The sequence below is a fragment of the Oryx dammah genome, unplaced genomic scaffold (genome assembly GCF_014754425.2).
Source record: "Oryx dammah isolate SB20612 unplaced genomic scaffold, SCBI_Odam_1.1 HiC_scaffold_26, whole genome shotgun sequence".
NCBI lineage: Eukaryota > Metazoa > Chordata > Mammalia > Artiodactyla > Bovidae > Oryx > Oryx dammah.
This window is the reverse complement of record NW_024070210.1, coordinates 19,495,672-19,519,243: the sequence shown is the minus strand read 5'-3', so window position 1 is coordinate 19,519,243 and position 23,572 is coordinate 19,495,672. Positions and strand designations below refer to the sequence as shown.

The following is a 23,572-nucleotide window of genomic DNA, read 5'->3' as shown; positions in this document are numbered from 1 at the left end:
TTGTCATGTGACATGGCCACAGAAATGGAATCACCATGACTAGCTTAGTTTAATGAAGATCCACTCTGGATCTAGACCATCCCTGACTCATGTTGCTAGAAGGGGGAGAAGCCAGCAAAGATGAAGGAGGAAGTTGAGGAGCATCAGGGATTGGGATGGGGCAAGGAATGGGTTTGGTAGACAACAAACTTTCTGTTACAGAGTCAATTTATATATTCTGTGTACCCATAAGGCTCAGATAGGTTATGGCCTCCTAGGAAAAGAACATGTCACAAGCGTGGTGCGTATCAACAGATGGCTGGTGTGAACAAACTGTGGTATAAATCGTACAAGGAAACACTACTCAGTACATGGAACATCATGGATGAATCGCAAAGGTGTTATGCCAACCAAAAGAAGCCTGACAGACAAATGTATACTGAATGCTTTCAATGATATGACATTCCAGAGAATGCAGAACCACAGGGACAGAAAACATCAGTGGCTGCCCAGTGAAGGTGGAGGGAGGTGATTGGATGCAAAGGGGTATGAGGGAATTTTGGAGGCTCATGAGAATGTTCTGCAGATTAAAGAGAAAATGGCTATGAGGTCTTGGGTGATGGCATGAAAAGGGGCAAAAGAACATTGTAGAACATTTTGAGCATAGGGTACAGTTCTGTTGTCTCGAGAAATAATCATCTACCTAGGATTTGGTTTGGGCAAATGGTGCAAATTTCATTTCTGTGTTCTTTGGAACATCAATTAGGAGCTGGCAAACACAAGACTGCAGAGGGCTGAGAATACCCTATGAGCTGAACTCTGGTTCTTAAATATTTGTAAAAGATCTTAAATTAATTAAAATACATTTCTATTAAGGAGAAAGCTTTGCCCAGTCTTACAGAGGGGGTTTCACAGAGGGTTTTACAGAGGATGGAATGTGATCATTTGAGGGGGAGGGGGCTAACTGCTTGTGTGTGCATGCATGTTAAGTCACTTCAGTTGTGTCTGACTCTTTGCGACCCCATAGACAATACCCTGCCAGGCTCCTCTGTCCATGGGATTCTCCAGGCAAGTGGGTTGCCATGCCCTCCTCCAGGGGATCTTCCCAACCCAGGGATTGAACCCACTTCTCTTATGTCTCCTGCGTTGGCAGGTGGGTTCTTTACTGCTAGTACCACCTGGGAAGTCCACCTGTTAGTAACTGATGGATTTTGCCTCAATAAAGGAACTTTCTAATTGAAGTACAACACTACATTTACCAAGGTGCTAACCAGATGTACCTGTAACTGGTTATCAAAAACTGTGGGAATCCCAGAATCTAGCAGCAGGGGGACAGAGTAGAGGTGAGGGACAGATATTTTTGGCTGAGGTGACCAGTGCAATATTTCAGATCACATCTGTGATGATTCTGGCCACAAGATCCTAGATGGGGGTGCCTGAAATCATGCCTAGGAGGTGATCTGATGAAGAAGCGTGGTCCAAACAACTGATGTGAAGAGAATCCCATGGTTCGTTTGGGGCTGGTGTAGGTTTTCAGAAACTTGTTATTGTTGATGTAAATTTTCTCCTCTGTGCATTGGTTGTATACATACATATCCTGACATCTTGATTATTAAGCACTGGGACTTTGTAAATATACATTCCAATCTGACATAACATTACTTCTGAGTTTCAAAACATTACCATTCCAGCCCCATGATATAAACACATTCCCAGACACATGATTTTCACAACCACAGATCAAGTACTACTGTGTAATTGTAATGGAAAGAAAAAAAAATCCCCTTCTTATCACAATTAGCTTGCTTGCCAGAGACCCCTCCTGAGAAGATTATGCTATTAGTAGTAACAGAAATGCTGGGCATTCTATGAACGAAGTGACTCACAGGTTGTGGGTTGGTCACAAGTTGTTGGAGGTCACAGTGAGGATGTGACCTCTGGTTGACCTGTGAGCTGAACCTGGGCGATCAGAGGCTCCTCCCCATCTCCCCATCCTTGGAATGAATATCCTGCCCACATTATCAGAGTGTTCCAAGAACTGTCACCTTGACAGAGTAAGATATTGTTGAAGCCATCTGGATGGTATACATGAGTAAGCCCAGGTAAGACCTCTAGGTAAGATTTCAAGATTCTGGCAGGGTATAGAAATCTACTTGCCTTACAGCCACCCAAGACAAGCCTCTCATGTAAATTCCCTTGCTTCTAACAACTGCCACCTGCCAATCTGGAATGCTGCTGCTGCTGCTAAGTCGCTTCAGTCGTGTCCGACTCTGCGCGACCCCAGAGACGGCAGCCCACCAGGCTCCCCAGTCCCTGGGATTTTCCAGGCAAGAACACTGGAGTGGGTTGCCATTTCCTTCTCCAATGCATGAAAGTGAAAAGTGAAAGTGAAGTCGCTCAGTTGTGTCCGACTCCTAGCGACCCCATGGACTGCAGTTTACCAGGCTCCTCCATTGGTGGGATTTTCCAGGCAAGAGTACTAGAGTGGGGTGCCATTGCCTTCTCTGGCCAATCTGGAAGAGTCTGCCTCGTTCTTCAGTCTCTCCCTGTCCTCTAGGGTCAGTTTTCAAACCAACACAAATGTTTGTTCAGTGGCAGAGCCCCAGGTCCCATCACTAGAAATTTATACTCAGCAGGTGTGAGGAGGTACTCCAGAATCTTTACTGCTAAGCTGTAGTTCCTCAGGTGATATGGATGCTGTGGCCTTTGAGAAAGACCCTTTTGAGAAAGACCTCTCTTTAAAATATCTAACCAGGAAATTTATTTTCTTTCAGGGTTTAACAGGGGGTAAAATTTAATTCAGAATTTTTTTTCCCTTTTATTGCCAAAGTGCAAAGAAAATCTTCGAAGTGTTTAATATCTTACAATTTATTTTTTTTGTTTTTTGATGGTTTATTTATTTTTTTAAATATAAATTTATTTATTTTAATTGGAGGTTAATTACTTTACAATATTGTATTGTATGGTTTTGCCATACATCAAACAAATCCATTACATTACTTTCAGTAAGGCCCACAACTACATATAAAAACTGAAGATTATGATCCAAAAGAAAACAGCTCTTAATTCTCAGACAAGAAGACTCCACTAAAGAGATGGGGAAAAGATGAGCACTTGAGGAAAAGCAGCATCAGCTGTCAAGTGTCCCAAAATCACAGTCCATGGAAACAGGCCACGTGGTATCAGATTCATTATCCTCCCAAATCCACTGCCATAAACACGTGCACCAAAAGCACTGATCCCGTCGTTCTCCTACCTTCGCCTGCCAATGCAGTTGAGACTAAATTGTCAACTCATTTTCATGCTTCTGTGCAATTTATCACCCTGATTGAGGGCTATGCCACAGTCAATTCTATCACATACTTTCCAGCAACTCCTTACTTGTTAATAAAATAATCAAAGGATTCAGGATTTTATCTATACATATATTTTACTTTATACTTGAGTTTGGGGAAAGACCATTATGTGCCGTATGCCCTTAAGAAATTATTGCTGAGTGAGTGAACGAATTGTTGAGCTGAATCACATTATTGTATATATTCCCAAAGTAGTAAATCAAATTATATTTTCAGTACAGTGAACAGTGAGTTGATTCTTAAAGAAAACTCATGGTGAATATTTTTGAAAAGAGATGATTGGGGGGGGCGGGGAGTGGGAGTGGAATGTATCTTTTTTGAGAATCTTTTGTTTTGCAATCATTTTGAATTACAAAAAGTTGCAAAAACAGTTCAAAGAGCTCCCCTACACCCTTAGAGTTGTAAACATTTCTGAACCATCTGAGGGTAAGTGCAGTTGTGATGTCCACTTTACTCCCTCATAATTCAGAGTTTTCAAGAAAACTCTCCTAAATAAATGCAGTACAACCTCAACATCAGGAAAATAACGTTGATCCAATTTAATTCAACAGAATTCATTGAAGTTTTGCTGTTAATATCATTTACAGGTCTTGGATGCCATTCAAGACTCTTGCATTTAGTTGTCCCTTTAGTGTCCTTCAATCTTAAACAATCTTTAAAGATTATACATTATATCAGGAGACAACACAGGTTGATTTTTCCCATTACTGTTTTTTGTGTAAACTTTTGCCAGTTGATTAAGATGCTATCTCCCAAGTATTATAGCTGTAATGTTAATAAGTATTTCATGTGTTAATTAATAATGAATATATATTAATGATAATGAATTTTTAGGAACATGATTTGAGATTATAAATATTGTCTTGCTTATCGAAAGTTTATCCACTATTTCTAGTATCCATTGATGATTCTGGCCTGAATCAATTATGATGATGATGATTGCAAAGTGGTGATTTTTTAATACTGTCTTTCCTTCTTCTTCTATTAATTGTTTTCCGCTGGTGGAGCTTCCTTTCTTTCTTTCTATTGGCATGGACGCATTGATTCCTATTTTGCACAAAGGTAGCAACCTCTTCCTGTCATTGTTTATTTTGATGCTTAAATGGTCCTGGATTTGGCCAGCGGGAACCCCTTCAAGCTGCTCCTATATTCTTTCATTTATTTTTTTTTTACAGTAGGATCTTGCTGGTTATCTATTTTAACTATAGCAGGTGTACATGCTCAATCTCAAACTCCCAATCTATCCCCCCCCATATTTCACCCCCCCATTCTTTTGACATATCTTCTTAACCTTTTATGAAGGAAATGGCAACCCACTCCAGTATTCTTGCTGGGAGAACCCCATGGACAATGGAGTTTAGCTGGCTATAGTCTATGGGGTCGCAGAGAGTCAGACATGACTTAGAGGCTGAATAGCATAGCTCTTTAAGTAACTTATTAATAAAGTATTCCAGTTTCATTCCCTACACATGGAGCCACAGTTCCTCTTGGTGGAGAATGGTATTTAGAAAAGTCTGAGTTCTAGGCATGTTCACTGTAGTAGGGGTGCTATTGCTCTCTCAGTGGACAGAGCTAGGAAATATGTATATGTTCAGTTGTTCAGTCCTGTCCGACTCTTTGCGATCCCGTGCGAACCTGGCGAAAACACTAGAGTGGGGTTACCATTTCCTACACCGGGGGACCTTCCTGACCCAGGGATTGAAACCGCCCCCAACCCCGCCCAGCTTCTTGTGTCTCCTGCATTGCAGGCGGATTCTTTACCCACCGAGGAAGCTCCTGATAACATCGATATTGCACACCGACCCCATGGTTACCGTGCAGAACAATCTTGTTTTATTTCCACCTGCAGCTTCCTGAATCCTTAACTAAGCATAAAATTTCAAAGCTCCCACATCAAAGAAGGCCCTCAGTTACCCTTTCTCATTTTCTGTTTCCAGCGTTTTCCTTCTTTCAAGATTATGTGCAGACTTAAGTTTTCTTAAAAGTTCTTTCGTGGCGTACTCGAGAAGAAGACTCATAAAACGCTCCAAATGCAGCCTGTGGTGTAAATGGTGAATCAATAAAAATGACGAGGTGAGTAAAACACTATCCATGACGATCGCGGCGGCCCATTTTAATTTAGAGGGCGCCAGCTACGCGTCAACGAGGGATTCAAAAGCTACCGGGCAAACCGCTCCGGACCAGGAATCCCTAAGAGAATCCTGGCGCCACCGAAGTTTCCAGTGGTGGCCAGCTCTCGAAATTGCGGGAAGGAGCCTCCGTCTCTCTGAGCCGCTTCGCCAGTGTTCTCGCCGGCGCTTGTGTCAGAAATTTCTAGTTTTTTTTCCCCCCTCCTTCCTCGGGCATATCTCCGTCTGGACCTTCCGCAGCGCTGGGAACAGGTGAGCCGGACGGCGGCGCGCTGGGGACGCGCCCAGGTGCCTCGGCCCCGCCCCGCGCCTGTCCGGGCCCAGGTGCCGGCGCCCAGGTGCGCGCGGTGCGGGCTGCAGCTCCGCCCGATACCCGACAGCGGGCGCCGCTGCAGCAGCTCCCGAGCGGCGGAACTGAGCGCCTTCGCGACTTGGGGCAGCTCCTGCGCTCGGCCCTGCTCGGCAGCGAGAGCTCCGCCCGGGCGCCGGGTTCCCGGAGCTGCCGGAGCGGGCGGGCGCCGAGGGGGCGGACCGAGCTCCGCGGACCTCGCCGGCCTGGAGCGGGAGAGGCGGGCGATCCGGGAGCGCCCGGGAGCGCGGAGAGCGGGGCCAGCCCCCTGCGCGCTGGAGACACCCGAGCGCCCCGTGCCTTGGCACGATGCGACCGGCCGCGTCTCTGCGCCGGCCCCGGGCTTCCCTTTCTGCTCGCTGAGCCCGGGCGCTCGCCACCGCGGAAATTCGGAAAGACCGGCGAGACGTGGGGGAGCCGCGCGGAGACGCACCCAGACGGACCCAGACGTCCCTTCTGCCCCCAAGAGGCTGCCGACCCCTCGATCCCTGGGCTCCTCTAGCTTTACCATGAACCTGGCGCACGCTTGGCGTTAGGAGAAATTTCTGAAGCCGGAGGGGGAGTCAAGGAAATCCTTTGGTTGCTAAGGTAATTGTAGTTGTGACAAAAAAGGGGCAAGACACAAACGGGGGAAAAAGATGTTTTCCAACGCGATGCCCTCCACCCCTCCGGTTCCTGTGTGTTGATTTCATCTCCCCGGTGTGGATGCTTGTCCATTTCAGATACGTGACAGGTGCTGGTGTGTGTGTGTGTGTGTGCAGTTTGGGACTGTAGAGGCACGAGCTTACATAAGTGGTTAGGCAAGCTGGCGTGTGGAGTTGTGTGGGGTGGGTGCAGGTCTGCACAGAAATCCTGTTCCTGGGTTTCTAGGTGTGAGGCACTCACCGGCCGGGGCGAGCTTGCAGAGGGTACGTGCTTTTAGGGACTTCCAGTCTACTGATTCCGCGATCTCAGGTGGGGCAGCTGTACCTCAAAAGCAGCCGTTCATTAACTTTTTCTCTGGATAAGCGCGCCCATTTGTGGGTTGGAAGAAAAGAAAGCGGGCGGCGAGGTGTGGAGGAGGGATGGGTGGTGAGGTTCGTTGGTTTGGGGACTGCGGCAGGAGGGGCCGCGTGGATAATTTGCTCCGTGAGGATGACAACTCGGGTTGCGTGACGGGACCGTATTTACAGTCACTGTCAGGCTGCGTAAGAAGTGGCCCAGCGAGACAGGAAAGGACAGTGACCCAGAACATTTAATTTTGTCCAGAATGGAAGCTGCTGAATTTTATTATTATTATTTAATTTGATGGTATAGGAACGTTGTTTCTTTGTCTCTTGTTGAGAGGAGTGGCATTTCAGCGCTACAAATTGAAGATATTTTGGGTCTTGTTCTTGGCCTGAAATTGTTCCCTCAGCATTTATCAATGCTCAGCAGCTGCATCTGCAGGTAGTTTCTGATCAATACCTTTTAGCAGTCCCGGAGTAAAACTGCAAAAATAAGCACTCCTAGGTAAAACCTAACATTGGACCTTTTTCTTAGCAGAGGGTGGTGAGAGATGGAAGAAAAAGAACTGGGCTTATAAGTGTCGGGATGGAGGTTTGGAGTTAGAGACTGAGATACAAGTTTGTATGTGTTGTCAAAAAAAAAAAAAAAAAAAAAAGCAAGCCTGAAAGGAAACTGTCAGATTTGACTTAATAGGTAAGGCTTTTCTAGATCACTTTTCACAGGCAGATAAGTAATTATATGGAGTTGGCACTGGGGAGGTTGGTGGGAAACTTTCTCTGAGCGGTACAGTCATTATAGTCTTGCTTCTTCTTTATTAATTTGTTGTTTTTGCAATGGGTGGGACTACCCTGTGAGAGAAAGCAAGCAGAGGACTGAGGGAAATCGGAGATTCTTCAGAGGGTCCTTGTAAGCAAAGGCTCACATGCTGAACAGCGAGAACCAAGATGGTGAATCTGTTCTGAGTTCTCCAATATGAAGCAGAAATGTGTAGATATGGTGATCTTATGTACTGTAAATGTTGGCATATTACTACATATCTGTATATATAGCCTAAATAATTTGTCCTTTCCTGAAAGTGTAAGTTCCAGAAATGTCAGCTGTGGTGAGGTATTTGGATGAACTAGGTAGCCACTGGTGTTTCCTTTTCCATAATGATTACATTTGTTCTTCACTTCACTTTCCTGTCTCCTTTAAGAAACTTTAATTAACATGCACTGAATTTATATTGCTGAGAGTTTCAGTGAAACAGTGCTAGGTCTTCTTCGAGCAACAAATTTGTCTTATCAAGTGAAACTTTACAACAGTGCTCTTGTGGCAGAAATGTCTCTTTAAATGAGACAGTCCTTATTTTGTTAATTTATGATTTATGGAATGAGATAGCCAACACAGTTTGTTTTTTTTTTTTAACTGAGCAAACATTTCTTAAGAAAGAAAAAAAAATTAAAGGATATTTTGGGCAATGAAATTTGCCAGGAATTTTGAATGTCTTATTGTCCACAAGGACAGAATTTTATGTGACAGTAGGATCATTCTCTTTCTTATTTCTCTGGTATTCTCCCATGCATTTAATCCCCAGAACTCCTAAGACTTTGCCAGGAATTGCCAGACCTTCTGTGTTGTGCCAGGGGTTAAACATCAGGGAGATAGGAGTAAGGAGCTATGTGTCACATCAACATTTTTTCAAAAGAGATTCTCTCAGAGATCTCAGTACTGGGATTAGTTTTTCCTTTAGCTGTACAGTCAGCTTGTCTTAATTCATAGAGCTTTGAACCTAGGGGAAGCATTTAACCTCTTCATTTTCAGTGCCAGCTGGAAGGAATATATTTACAGAATTTCATCTTCATTGTAACATATGGCATGATATAAATAATTACTACACACACACTATCCTGCTGTATGGAAAGAAATAGAATTATAAAATAAACCTTCATGTTGAGTGATATGGATGTAACATTTTAAAAAAAAGTTTTACTTTTTTCTTGATTACAAAAGAAATAACCATTGGGAAAAATTCCAGAAAATACACACCCAAAAAAGATCATTTGTAATTCTCCCACAGAAGGTGAACCACTGTTGACATTTCTGCATACTGTAATGTTCCTATAAGCTATATTCTGATCACATTCTGATCACATTATTCCTTGAATTTTTACCATTCTTCCTATTCTCCCGCCCCCATTTTTAAATTGTAAATGAAACTTGGATGTGTGTTAGAGGTTTGGGAAATTACTGCTAGTTTGTTAGATGGCTTTGATAGATCAGGTTTTAATTTTTGTTACTGTCTTCATTTTAAAAAGGAGGAAATTGGCTTCCCTGGTGGCTCAGATGGTAAAAGCGTCTGCCTACAATGCGGGAGGCCCGGGTGGAGGCCCGGGTTCGATTCCTGCGTGGGGAAGATCCCTGGAGAAGGAAATGGCAACCCACTCCAGGATTCTTGCCTGGAAAACTCCATAGATGGAGGAGCCTGATAGGCTACAGTCCATGTGGTCACAAAGAGTCGGACACAACTAAGCGACTTCACTTCACTTATTTTAAAAAGGAGTAGTTTCTCTTTTTTCTATCGTCTTTGAAAACCAAGGTTTGCATTTTGGATTGGCAATACTCCCTCTGAGATTTAGGGTTTAAGGTATCAGAAAAGAAATAAAGCATTGGCCATGCAGAGTGGGGGTCAGGTTGGTGGTGGGAGTTGAGTTCTGGTTTCAACTCCTCCACCAACTCCTTATGTGACTTTTGGCCTCTGGGCCTGTTTCCTTAGAGGACAAATGACACTTTCAGATTTAGCTCAGTAAGCTAACCGCATGTTTGTCAGTTTGACATTTGATGAGGGTGATCTTTGTTTGAAGCAGGCTTTTTCAAATGCAGATGGCTAGGATTACCCCCTGAGTTTTGGACTTGGCTGGTCTGGGGTGAGGCCTGAGAATTTACGTCTCTAACAGGATGATCTGCAGATGATGCTGATTCTGCTGGACCACCCTGAGAACCAGATGGTAAGCTCCTTGGGGGCAAAACATTGTTGCAGTTGTCTTTGCATCCATCTACCCCATGCCTAGGAATGTACCTGCTGGTAGGTGCCTAATAAACATTGTTGAATTCTCTTATCAGTTTTCTCCTTGGGGAAACAACTTTCTGAAGCAGTCAAGATAAAAGAGCTCATCACCCATCATTTGGAACCATTAAATCTGTAATAAGAGTAATAATAAGTCATGAAACCCAGTTCTTCCAAGTGCAGGGAGAGCAAAAACTGCTCACAAGTAGGCAATTAAAATGCACATTAAACCTAATGAGTTACATTAAATAACAACTCAGAGTACCTGCTTGAGAAACCACAAAGCTCCTCCAGAGCTTCATGGCTGTCTCCCTGAGACCTGTAAAAGGCAATTCATTTTCTACCACATACAGATTCCAGTAAGGGGAAGGAAATTCACTATTAATTATCCCAAGTACCAAGGCAGTGGCTAAAGCAAGCAGTGGTCCAGACTCCACCCCTCAGCTGCCAAAAGGCAGACCTCTGCTCCTTAGCTCATCTTGACCAGTTTCCGACCACGTAGGTCTCCCTCTTATGACGGAGGAAACAAAAGAGAAGGGTGGTGAGTGCATTTATTATCTAGGAGGTTCTAGCTGGCTGAAACATCCCAGTCAGAACTTGTTGATCTTCCTTGTGTGGCTACTTTGTAGGTAAAAAAAAAAGTATCATTTTCTTCCACTTCCATGTTAGAAACATAGGGTGCAGAGGACACCCATTTTTAAGGATAGAAATAGAAAAATATGTCAATAGTGAAATACAGACAGAGCAGGCGTTTGTGAATGAGGCTTTTCAAGTGAGTTGTGGTGCAGACAGCTGTTCAAGCTTTTGAAATACTTTGGTAAAACCATCAAAGGAAAAAAATCACTTTTGGCACATAAAACTCCCTTGTCCACTACTATCTGCCCTACCCTGGAGGCTATTTTCTTGCATGGGGGTGGGGGTGGGAGGAGACACACACTTCCAGGAGAGCATCCTGAGATGAGAGTGTCCTGTGTGAACCTGGACCGGCGGCGGCAGCTCTTGGAGGTCCCCAGTTGCCTGTGTTGCTCTTGATATAGGCCAGCCCTGAGCTCACACAGAGCTAGGATCCATAGCTCTTCAAGCAGCACAACAGGCTTTTCACACGCTGTTCATTGTGTCCTCGTCTGTAAAATAAACATAAAGAATATACCCCTTGAATATGTGTGGCTGTGATGAGAAAAATAGGATCCTGGGCAGAGGAGGCCCAGTAGCTGGAGAAGATGGGCCCTGTTACGTCATGGTTATTGTTTTCTGATAATTTTGATAATGAGTTATTCACAACCCTGGTTGTTCCCTGGGCGAAATCTGAAACCAGCCCCCAGACACGGAGGACACGGATATGGAAGAAAAGAGGGAAACGCAGCAGATTGGTAGGCGGCAAATGTAATAAGCAAGGGAACTTACATAAGAGGCTTGTCTTAGACACTGCAAGAGGGGTAGCTCCTTGTACCCACCCGCCAGTACCTTACAAAATTATGTTTTTTTCAGGCCTGTGTTTCTGTTTTGAGGCTCTAACTGGGATCAGTCACATCTTAAGTCCAGACGGTCTCAGCAACTTACTGTCTTGAGGCTATGGTCCTTGCAAATGGCTCCCTGGGAGAGGGTGGGCAGAGTGTACATTCCAGGCACACGGAGGGGTGAGAAGCCTCCGAGTGCCCATTCAGCTTGCAGGTCAACTGGAAGCCGCAGCCTCTACATGACCTCCTCCCGCAAGAGTCTGGTGGGAAATTGGTATTTCAGGGCAATGGTTTCCAACTCTTTTCTGTTCCTGTGGACCTGCTGTATCAGCCGAGCATTGGAGGAACTTCTGAGTTCTTTGGAGCAGCAGTCCCCAACTTTTTTTGGCACCAGGGACCAGTTTCGTGGAAGACAATTTTTCCATAGACTGGAGGTAGGGAGATGGTTTGGGGATGATTCAAGCTTGTTACACTTATTGTGCACTTTTTCTATTGTTATTAAATCAGTTCCACTGCATATCATCAGGCATTAGATCCTGGAGGTTCCCTACCCCTGCCTCGGAGAATGCTGCTCTGTGATTCTGACCCTGGAGGATGTGGCCCACACATTCAGGGGACATGGTGGAGTGGAGGATGGCCTTCCCTGTGGCAGCCAAAGATTTCCTTGAGCCTAAAGGTTTGGTCACCAGCAGGAAAAGAAATGAAACACAGGGGCTGCAGCTGCATTGACATCTCTTGTGCCAGACTATGACCCACACCGGACGAGGCCCTGTGCCGTTTTCCTGTATTTCCTTGGTATCTCTCACAGCGCCTGTGGATGGTAGGGGTTTGGTAAATATTTGCTGAGTTGACCTGCAGAGTGAAAGCTCTGTAGGGGGGTGGGATGGTGAAAATGGAAGGCAGGATGGACTAATAGTAGTGCAGTGTAGACTGGACCCAGTGTGGGGGCATAGACCTTTTCAAGGGTGGGTGCATGGACAGTTACACAGAAGATGCAAGGTACAAGTGGTTATTATTCTTATTGCTTGCTTGATTCTGCCTGGCTAGATTCACCTGAGAGCCACAATATGGTGAGGTCCTCCAACCTAGTTTGCAGTTGTACATCTGTGTCTGTCTCTCCCACTGGTTTTATCTTGCTCCACTGCGAGGCAAGACACAGGATATGCTTGAGAGAAATTGGATTCCTGAGCCCAAAGTTGCCCAGCCTACAAAGCTGTGGAGCTGTCATACGGCAGGGGACTGACCTTATAACTGTCAGTACATTAAAGATGGGGACTACAGAGGATGAGATGATTGGATGGCATCACCAACTCAGTGGAGATGAGTTTGAGTAAACTCTGGGAGTTGGTGATGGACAGGGAGGCCTGGCGTGCTGTGGTCCATGGGGTTGCGAAGAGTCAGACACGACGGAGTGACTGAACTGAACATGTAAAGCTATTGGAGAGCAAAGTTTTTAATAAGAATTAGGTGGTATCACTCCCATTTTGCAGATGAAGAAACTGAGGTTGAATAAGTGGTTCGGTCACTTGCCCTTGGTCAGATAGTTATTGAGTTATTAAAACCAAGATTTAAATCCAGATCTTTTCTGACCCCAAATCCCGGGTCTTGCGGTATATCACTAGATCAGGGATAAACAGAGACCCTTCCCTTGAAATCAGTTCAGTTCTTTTGAAGAGAAATAGAAATGAATAGAAAATAAACAATAAAGGATGTTAATTGATGGTTTAGGAGCATAATGCATAGAATTTTATGTCATATTATGTAGTAAGTAGATGATGAAGCCATAAGTACCATTTAGTTCAGAGAGAACACTGTATAATCAGACATGGAAGAGAGGCTTCTGGAGAGAGGCAAAAATGTCATAGGTGAACAGAGGGGATAACAGCAAGCTTTTCAGGTATGAGGTATTAATAATAATAATTAAACCAATTGTTAAGCCAATTATTGTTTGCTTTCAGAGTAAGAGCTAATATTGTAAAATCTTCATCATCATGTCCTCCCAGACCATCGTAGCTAAGATAAAACTCCTGCTTCCATGGAGTGCTCTTTATTGCCTTATCTTCAGCTTTATCACCATGACATTGCACTATATGTTTTTCATTTGTATATTGTCTGTCTCCATCCACTAAAATGTCCACTCCCTGAGAGAAAGAACTCTGTTTTATTCCCTCTTGTTGCTTCCCCATTTGTCAGATTCTGGTTTATAGTAATTGCTTGAGAGCTGATTGTAGAATGAATGAAGGGAGGAAAAAGCCTTAGAAAATGGGTTGCAAACTCAAACACAGAGCCAGTTAGGTAAAGCAGATGAATGACACAAGTGGGGTTTCTTTCACAGCGTTAGCTTAAGTTGCATTTTTTCCCCATCCAAATTGTGCTTTGTGTGTAAAACATGTAGAAAGTTTTTACTCCCAGAAAGAAATGTACTTATCCTCAGTTTTCTTGAAACCGGGAGCCCTCTGCCACATTTTTGAAAGAGAGATGGGAGCCAGAAAACAATTTCGCTTTTTTTAAAAGCCCAACAGCCATCCATGTGTGATGATGAATGGCACCTGGTGCTAGACCTCAGGGTCGAGAAGCATTAGGGTAGGTGAGGACTGCATTAAAGCAAAGGGTGTGTGCTGCTTAGAAAGCTGTTGCCATCCATTTGTTTATCCAGTTTTAATTCCAATTAGAAAAATATTATAGGGATCTACACTGTCCAATCCAAATAGAACACTTGTTTGAGCTGCAGTTTTTTTTTTTTAATTCTTCTGCTTATGACCTCTGTAGAAGAAAGACAACAACTTAAATATCCTATATATCTTTCCCTGAAGCCACTATGTAAGTGTTACAGTATTTAGATTCCAAACCGAACAGGAAGCTGCCATTATATTATTTTGCTGACCATACATCCTAAAACAAAGACTGATTCAGCAGCTGGTCAAAATAGAAAGGATGCATTCACAAAGAATACATTTATTGATTATATTTGAGTTTTTTTGTTTTTGTTTTTTTTTTTAAGGGAAGGCACTTTAACTTTCAGAATGGCAGGTAGTTTAGGGGCTTGACTGCTGGTGACATTAGACAAAATCACTTAATGCTACTGATCTGTGTTCTCCACAGGTGCAGAACAGGGCTGAGAAATTATGATTGCTTTGAGGGCATTCCTGAAAGGGAGAGTATTCCTGGAAATCTGAGGTTCAGTCAATTCTTAGTTGGGCGGTGGGGGAGGATACAGGCCCCTGTCCTAAGTCACTCTTGGTCTAAGGTCTCCAGTGTTCTTCTCTTGCTCCTTGTCCTGCTGTTCATCATGTCAGTGGTCCCACTACTGAAGGCCGTTTTGTAGATGAGGATTCATCAGATGTGGCTCTGGTGTAGGAAGTTTTGAATTCTGTTGAGGGGGAAAAAGATGGATTAACAGGATGTGGTAAGACAGGCATGCATACATGCGATGGGGGAGGGAGACTTCACTGAAGAGGCTGAGTGGATGAGTTGGGTGTTGGAGGACCAACTCAGGTTGGGGGCCTGCAGAGATGGGGCAGGGGACACAGATGGCCAAAGTGTGCTTCAGGCAGTTCAGTGTAAGTAAAAGATTAGAGGTGACATAGTGTGCAAAGGGTTTTTAATCCCTCTCTATTGAGTCAGGTACTTTCAGTCTGGGTAGATGAGCTTAGAATTTAAGGGGAAACAGGGAAGCATAATTTAGGTTGTAAGGAAAATTGTTGACTATTTATGTTTATTGCAGGTAAAATGAGAAGGTAGACTGAGTGATCTTTTCCTCACCTAATGTTGGTAATGGAGGATAGGTCACAATGAATTTCTAGTTACTTCCCACTGTTATCAAGGAGTTTGCTCCCCTGCAGTGAAACGAGAGAAAGTGGGTTTGCTTTATTACAGTCAATGCACAGCTTCCATGCAAATGGGCATTTCTACCCACTGTACCAGGCTCACTGTCCAAATGTTCAATGCCTTTTTGACTTTCAGACTGAGAGAGTGACCACTGACTCCCGGATCATCCTGTGGCTCAAGGGGAAAGTGGATACATCTTGGGATAAACTTAATTTAACTTGCTTGGCATGACCAGTTAGGAAGTTCTCAGATGTCTCACCCTAACACATAGGGTATTTAGCTTTATGCCAAAGCATATGCTGTCAATTCTAGGTTTTCCTTTCTTTGGCTTCCTTTAGCTTTCAAAAGCTTCTCTGCAAAAACCACTTACCCAGCCTGCCATCTGCCATACTCCCCCACTTTAAAAAATCCATTTCTAATCCCCAGTTTCTTGTATTTTCTAATTATCTTTAACAGGAATGAGCAGTTGACCATCAGAAGTGTATTTGGAAGTAGGTTTTTTTTAAGTTGAACTTTGCTTATTGAGAACTCTTGGTTGAGGAAAGTTTCCTGTGGTTGAAATTACTCATATTGTTGGTTATACATGGATAAATAGTGACTGACAAGACAAGTGAAAATTGGGGCCAGTCTATTGAAGGAACTGAATGCCACATATATATAATAAAGGTAATAGTGATAATGATGATTCAGAGTTCTCTTGGATGTAGACAAAAAACAACTGCACTGAAACAAAATTCAAACCAACTGAAGCAAAAAGGAATTAATCTGACTAGTAAATCTTGGAACTCAGGCATGGCTGGATCCAGGGACTTAAATGATACCATTAGCACCTCTTACTGACACCTCATCATCTTGATACCCTTCTTCTGTGCCACTAGACAAAAAGAAGATAGTCATTAATCGCCTTCCCTTTATAGGGCTTCAGACTAATCCCTCATGGGGAAGGGGCCTTTTTTCTTCCAGTGTTCTTATCTCACCCCTCAGAGAAGGATCCTGATTGGTCCTGATTAGACTCACATGTCTTGGTCCAATCAGTGTGTCCCATGGTATGGCATACTTTGCTGAAGACAGTTCACAAGCCCACCTTTCTCTGTCAGAAGAAGTAAACTTTATATATATATATATATTTATATATTTATATATATACATACATATTCATATATATATATATATAGGGCAAAAAATACAGTACCTACCTCAAACTTCTAAACTGGCTGAAAGGGATATATTTGCTGGGGAGCAGTGGGCTTCCCTGAAAGCTCAGTTGGTAAAGAATCTTCCTGCAATGCAGGAGACCCCAGTTTGACTCCTGGGTCAGGAAGATCCATTGGGGAAGGGATAGGCTACCCACTCCAGTATTCTTGGGCTTCCCTTGTGGCTCAGCTGGTAAAGAATCCGCCTGCAGTGCAGGAGACCTGGGTTTGATCTCTGGGTTGGGAAGATCCCCTGGAGAAGTTGGGCTATACCCAACTCCAGTATTCTGGCCTGGAGAACTCCATGGACTGTATAGTCCATGGGGTGGCAAAAAATAGGACACGACTGGACAACTTTCACTTTCAGAAGGTTATTAAGAACAAGTGCAGAGTATTTCAACCACTCTTTGGAAGTTCTGAGATGTTTTGTAAGAGTTGGAAGACTTTCATTATCCAAAATAAAGTCTTTGGGTAATGTGAAGCATTCCTTAAGTAGTGTGTTTCTAGTCTTGCTTCACTTCTGTATCATTTCTCTAGTTCGGCGATTATTGCTCCAGGTCTGTGCCTACACACAGAGTAACTGAGTATGTATATAGTGGTGACAGATACAGCCTCTAGCTCCTCCAGCATCCCTGCAACCATATCTCTGCAATTTCATCCCTTTTTGCATTGCTTTAGATGATGTGAGTGCTACCTTGAGAATCAGAGATGCTATATCCTTTTCCAAGAATATTTGCATTCTTCCTGGAAAAGTACAGAACTCATTTCTCACTGAATTTTCAAAGAGTAAATACATCTATATTGTCACTCCCAGGTTAAGAGAGAGAATATTACCATTGCCCCCAAAACTACCTCTTGCACCCTCCCAGTAGTACTGCATATCCTCTTTCCCCAGCGGTGACCACTAACCTGATTTCTAACACCATATCTTTCTCATATTTGAAATATGTGAAATATGTATGGAATTATATGTATATACTCTTTTTGTTTCTTCTTAGGCACAGTACTGTTTGAGAGATTCATCCATGATGTGGTATGTAGCAATAGTTTATTTTTACTGCTGTATGGCAACCCACTCAGTTGCATTTCACAGTTTATTCTTCTGTTGATGTGTATTTGGGACATTTCCAGTTTAGGGTTACTGTGAATAATGCTGCTATAATTTTTTTATGTGTTTTCTGGCACACGTATGAATGGGTTTCTGTTGGTTACATTCCTAAGACTGGATCTCTGGGACATATATTCAAATTTAGGAGGGCCTTACAAAGAGATTTTCTAAGTGGTTGTACCAGTTTATGCTTCCATCATCAGTTTATGAGTGTTTTGGTTTCTCCAAATACTTGTCAACACTTGGAACTGTCAAACTTTTTAATTGTAGCCATTATGGTGGGCGGGTAGTTGTGTCTCATTGTGGTCTCAGTTTGCCTTGTTAGTGTTTTTTTTTTTTTTTTGTCACTTTTATTTAATCTTTTGTAGTCCTTCTTCAAGTTTATTGCCTATTTTTCAGTTAGATTATCTTTTTTTTTAAATCAATTTGGGTTTTTAAAACAGATTCTGGTTTGTTTTAAATGGTATCTTTTAAAAACGTCATTTTCTGATTATTTGTTGTGGGTATATAGAAATACAGTTGATTTTTATATATTGACCTTATATCCAGTGCCTTTGTTAACTTCACTTGTAAATCCTAGTAAGTCCGATCGGTAGATTATTATGACTTTTCCGTATACATAATTAAATTACATGCAAAAAGTTTTTCCTCTGTTTTGCAGTCATCGTGGGCTTCCCAGGTGGCTCAGTGGTAAAGAATCTGCCTGCAGTGCAGGAGATGCAGGTCCAGTCCCTGGGTGGGGAAGGTCCCCTAGAGAAGGAAATGGCAAGCCACTCCAGTATTCTTGCTTGGCAAATCCCACGGACAGAGGGGCCTGGTGGACTACAGTTCATCGAGTTGCAAAAGAGTTGGATATGACTGAATGACGAAACAAACACAATTGCTGTCTTTGTGCCTTTTATTTCTTTTTCTTGTCTGTTGCATTGGCTGAGACCTCTAATATAATGGTGAATAGGAGTGGTCATGGTGGGCATCCTTGTCTCATTCCTAATCTTGGTGGGAAAATTTTTGAAGAGTCACTATATGTGTTTTTAATATATCCCTTATCAAATTAAGCAAATTTCCTCACATTTAAATTCTGCTCAGAGTATTTTCATGAATGGATGTTGGATTTGACAAGATACATTACAGCAGTGTTGCAGAAATGTCCACTCTCTTCTAAACTTCCCTCTTCTCCATGTGACCTCATTGCATTGGGAGCTCTCTTTCCAAAATTTTATCCAAATTTTCTCGTTGTTCTGGGGGGTGTGTGTGTGTTCCGCTATAAGACAGACCTCTAGTGTAGGATATGGTACATTCTAATTGTACTATTTTTGTCTTCCATCTACATAATATGAATAAAATCATACCCCTGGGAATCTATCTTCTTATTTCTTTGACCTATATTTCTCCTGCTTGATGAGCCTTATGAATAGATCTTTCTTTTGTCAAGTCTTGCTGTCTCCAGAGGGGGAAACGTCTATATACTCTACGTGTATGCACTGCAGAGTCATGAAAGAGATGGATCCCTTATTTTTCAAAAAGAGAAATTTATTTAATTAATTTATTTTTGTCTGTGCTAGGTCTTCATTGCTATGCTTGGGCTTTCTCTAGTTGTGGTACACAAGCTTCTCATTGGGGTGGCTTCTCTTGTGGATCACGGGCTCTATGGGGATAGAGCTTCTGTAGTTGCAGCGCCTGGGCTTAGTTGCTAGGTGGCATAGGGAATCTTCCCAGACCAGGGATTGAACCCATGTTCCCTGCAATGGCAGGCAGACTCTTAACCACTGGACTATCAGCGAAGTCCTGGACCCCATATTTAACTGCCTAGTTTTAGAGTATAAAAGTACTGATTTTTACCTGTTCTAAAAATTAAGAAAAGAAGAAAGAAAAAACCAAAATCCCAAGGAGTAAAAACTGACATCCTCTAAAAAAAGAAGCCAATTGGAGCGCTTTTCTTCTTGGTCCCCTAGGAACATGTCATCCTTTTCATCTCTTAGTCATCCCCTTCTTGTGCATAGAAGCTGGCAAAGCTTCTCTGTCACCCGTTTCTCCTCTAGTCGTCACACTATCTTTCATGTGAAATAAGAGAATAATAAAATGTTACTTATGCAGTCCCTAGAGTCAGTAGTATTAGTCAGTAGTATTAGACACTACAATCCTAAAATCTGTACTTACAAAATGTAAGTCCTCTTGGGCACTTGGATCTGAAGACTTGCATTTTCACACTGGCTCTGTTAACTGACCAGGAAAGTGACATTCGAGCGTAATTCTGTCTCCCAGGCCTTGCTTCCAACCTCTGAAAAATGAAGTGATCAGGCTTGTTCAGGGAACAGAAAAAAATTTATGTGAAGGATCAAAGAGAAAATACTTTGGGCTCTGTGGGCCACATCAACTCTGCTACAACTTCACAGCCCCGCCCTTATAGTAGGAAAGCAGTGAAGGCAATAAGTAAACAGATGGGTGTTGGTAAAACTTTGTTTATGGTACAGAATATTGATTTTATGCAGTTTTCATGTGTCACAAAGTATTATTCTTCTAACTTTTTTCTACCATCTGAAAAGTTAAAAACTATTCTTAGCTCACAGATCATATGAAAACAGGCAGAAGGCTAGGTTTGTCCCAGGGGCCCTAGTTGGCTGACCCTTGAACTAGTTGATTGTCTGGGGAGGGGGCTATTCCGGAGCTCTGATAGGTTAATAGGCCTGATAGGCTAATCTTTAAAAAAAGTTTTTTTTTTTTTTTTCCTGGCCAAACTAAATAAAAACCTCATGTGGAAGCTCTAGTTACCTCAGTTCCTATTACCTGGTGCACTGTGTTTGGCTTTCAACAAAAAATCACAAGCCATGCTAAGAGGCAATGAAGAAACACAATCTAGAAAGTCTTACTCTCTTCTTGTAGGTCAGTTAAGAATAATAAAATACAAGACTTTATTTCCCTTTATTTCTTCCCTGATGCTTGCTCTTTAATTTGGTAGATCCAAGTTTCTGACCAATAACATTTTCCTCTGCCTGAAGAACTTTTAGCATTTCTTGCCGGCAAGTCGGCTAGTGATGGATGAACTCACTCAGTATTTATTGTCTGAGAAAGTTTATTTTGCCTTTACTTCTGAAGGATCATTTCACTAGATGTAGACTTCCAAGTGGGTGTTTTTTCTCTCTCAATATTTTTAGTATTCAGTTGCCCTCATGTTTGTGTGATTTCTGGTGAGAGGCCCCATGTAATTCTTATCCTTGTTTTTCCATAGCTGAGGTTTTTCTTCTTGTTTCTCTCAAGATTTTTCCCGTCTTTCATCTTCTGCAGTGTGAATATGGTATGTCTCGGGGTACTGTTTTGCTTTAAAGTATGCTGATTGGTCTCTTATCTTTCTGGATCTGTGTTTTGTGTCTATCGTTAACTTTGGAAAATTCTGTCAGTATCTCTTTAAATATGTCTTCTTTCTCTTTTTTTTTCCTCCTGGTACTGCAGTTATACTTATACCTTTTGAAATGTACCAGAGATTTTGTATATATTCTGTTCTATTAAAATTTTTTCTTCCCATCCCCCACCTTTTTTTCCCCCACTTTTGGAAGTTTCTATTGACCTTAAGCTCACTGAATCTTTCCCTGGCCATACAGAGTCCACACATGAGCCCACTGAAGGCATTCTTCATTTGTTGCAGTGTTTTTGCCTTTTAGCATTTCCTTTTTAAGGATTTTTTGGAAGCATTTCTACCTCTCTGCTTTCATTATCATCTATTTTTCTGTTAGAACCTTTAGCATATTTGATCATAGCGATTTTAAATTTCTTGTCTGATAATATCAACTTCTGTGTCATATCTGGTTTTCACAACTGCTTGTCTCTCTCGATTGTGTGTTTTCATTGCTTCAGCATGGATCATGATTTTTTTTCTTGAAAGCTGATTATGATGAATCAGGTAATAGAAACTGAGGTAACCAGGCCTTCCAGTTTTATTTAATTTGGCCTGGAGTTGGGCTATGCTTAATGTTTCTTGTAGTTGTAGCTGCTAGAAGCTTCAAATTCCCCTAGTCTTCTTGTTTTTGCTTTCTCTCTTGACGTAACATTTCCCTATAACTCAATGGACATGAGTTTGAACAAACTCCAGGAGATAGTGAAGGACAGGGAAGCCGAGCTTGCTGCAATTCATGGGGTCGCAAAGAGTTGGACACAACTTAGCAACTGAATAACAACAGCAATGTTGCTGTCTTACACTTCAGAGATTAAGTGTCTTGGAGGTCTTTGAAGTGTAATGTGCTGTTATCATATAGGAGCCTGTTGGTGTGGTGAGAGGGTGTAGTTGAGAAGCAATGTGCTCTCTGTCACCTTCCAGTGAAGAGCAAAAGCAGAGCAACTTCCCTTTAGTAAATGCACCAGCATTTCTATCGCAACAGAAAAAAGACCAAGAACTTGGTGGTTTAGGTGAGGCTGTCTCAAGATGAGAGACTTGCCTTCTTGTTGTTCGTCACTAAGTCATGTCCGACTCTTTGCGGCTCCATGGACTGCAGAACACCAGGCTTCCCTGTCCTTCGCTGTCTCCTCAAAGACCTCCAAGACACTTACTCTCTGAAGTGTAAGACAACAACATTCTGCTATTATTCAGTTGCTAAGTCATGTCCAACTCTTTGCGACCCCATGAATCGCAGCAAGCTAGGCTTCCCTGTCCTTCACTATCTCCTGGAGTTTGTTCAAACTCATGTCCATTGAGTCAGTGATGTCATCCAACCATCTTATCCTCTGTCATCCCCTTCTCCTCCTGCCTTCAATCTTTTCCAGCATCAAGGTCTTTTTCCAGTGAATCAGCTTGTCCCATCAGGTGGCCAGAGTATTGGAACTCCAGCTTCAGCATCAGTCCTTCCAATGAATATTCAGCATTGATTTCCTTTAGGACTGACAGGTTTGATCTCCTTGCTCTCCAAGAGACTCTCAAGAGTCTCCTCCGGCACCACAGTCTGAAAGCATCAATTCTTTGGCTCTCAGCCTTCTTTAAGGTACAACTCTCACATCCGTACGTGACTACTGGAGAAACCATAGCTTTGACTATATGGACCTTTGTTGGCAAAGTGCCTTGCCTTCTGCTGGCTTCCATTTCCTCAGTGGATTTCGAACTGAGCCCATCAACTGAGACCATGTATGAAGCTTGAACCAGAAGTTATAAGATAGCCAATTCAGAAGGCACATTTGGCAGGAAAACCTTTTAGGTTTGGTGAGCAGAATTGATTGGCTTTCTTTTCCTTTCTGTTTTACCTTCCTGCCTCCCTCCCTTCCTTCTTTCCTGTCTTCTCATTGAAATTTTGTGCTCATGAATCTAAACTGCAGCTTGTCAGCCTGGTGGTGTGATTTTCTCCGCACCCTGCAGTGTTCACCTGCTCAATGTGAGCTTGGATATTCAGGTATTTTGTGTGGCGGAGAGTTGGGTTCCACCAGTGTTGGAGTTTTGTCAGCAAATATGACACAGAAAGGGGGATGTGAGGAAGTGGAGGCCATTTGTAAGAGAGTGATGACGAGTGATTGAAATATTGGAGCCAGGGAGAGAAGAATGTGAAGGCAGAGTGAGGAGTAGTAAGGGATAGTACCAAAGGTGTGTTTGAAATGGAATGTCTAAGGATGAGGAATGTTTGCTGGGAATGTAGAGTAGGTGATCTGGAAAGAGGGGCAGTGGGAAGAAGGTGCCCTCTCGGTTTGTACTGGGACTTGAAATGGCACAGTCACCAGTGATGGCAAGCTTCAGTGTGTGGCCATGTGAGATGGTCCCTGAGGAGGAGGAAGGGAAAGAGTTCAGATGAGGGAAGAGAAGGGCAGATAAACCAGCTCTGGCTCTAACATTAAAGTCGCTGAGTTGACCAAGGGATGGAGAAAACCTCTGAGACCTGCAAGCTGGAATCTTCAGGAAATGCAAAGGCTTAACAGGAGAGGATGGGTGGCCTCACACCTTAACAATGGCATGGCTGATGGTCTGAGTGTTGCAAGAGAAGTTTGGGTAGAGGGACAGGAGGGAAATCATTGAAGCAACAGTGGAGAACCAGGAGGATGCTTGCCTTCCTTCCTGGTCTTGAGATAGGTAAGGTGAGGACCACTACGTGCAGGGTAGGGGATGTCTTTGTGGGGAACCAGATTGCCATGAGGGTCACAGAAGGTTCGAGTTCAGAGAGGAGGTGGAAGGA

General features: G+C 42.9%; 1 protein-coding gene across 5 annotated transcripts in view; it reads left to right on the top strand.

Annotated features, from left to right (window-relative positions):
* The first annotated feature begins 6,143 nt into the window (after window positions 1–6,143).
* Window positions 6,144–23,572, top strand: part of RGS6 (regulator of G protein signaling 6) — a 617,420-nt gene continuing 599,991 nt past the window's right edge. For 2 of the 5 annotated variants that reach the window (XM_040226154.1, XM_040226153.1), the window contains exon 1: window positions 6,148–6,401. The gene's annotated coding sequence lies outside the window, so the exon portion shown is untranslated. Of the gene's footprint in view, window positions 6,402–23,572 lie in introns of all 5 variants that reach the window. The other 3 variants (XM_040226156.1, XM_040226155.1, XM_040226152.1) reach the window with 3 other exon arrangements.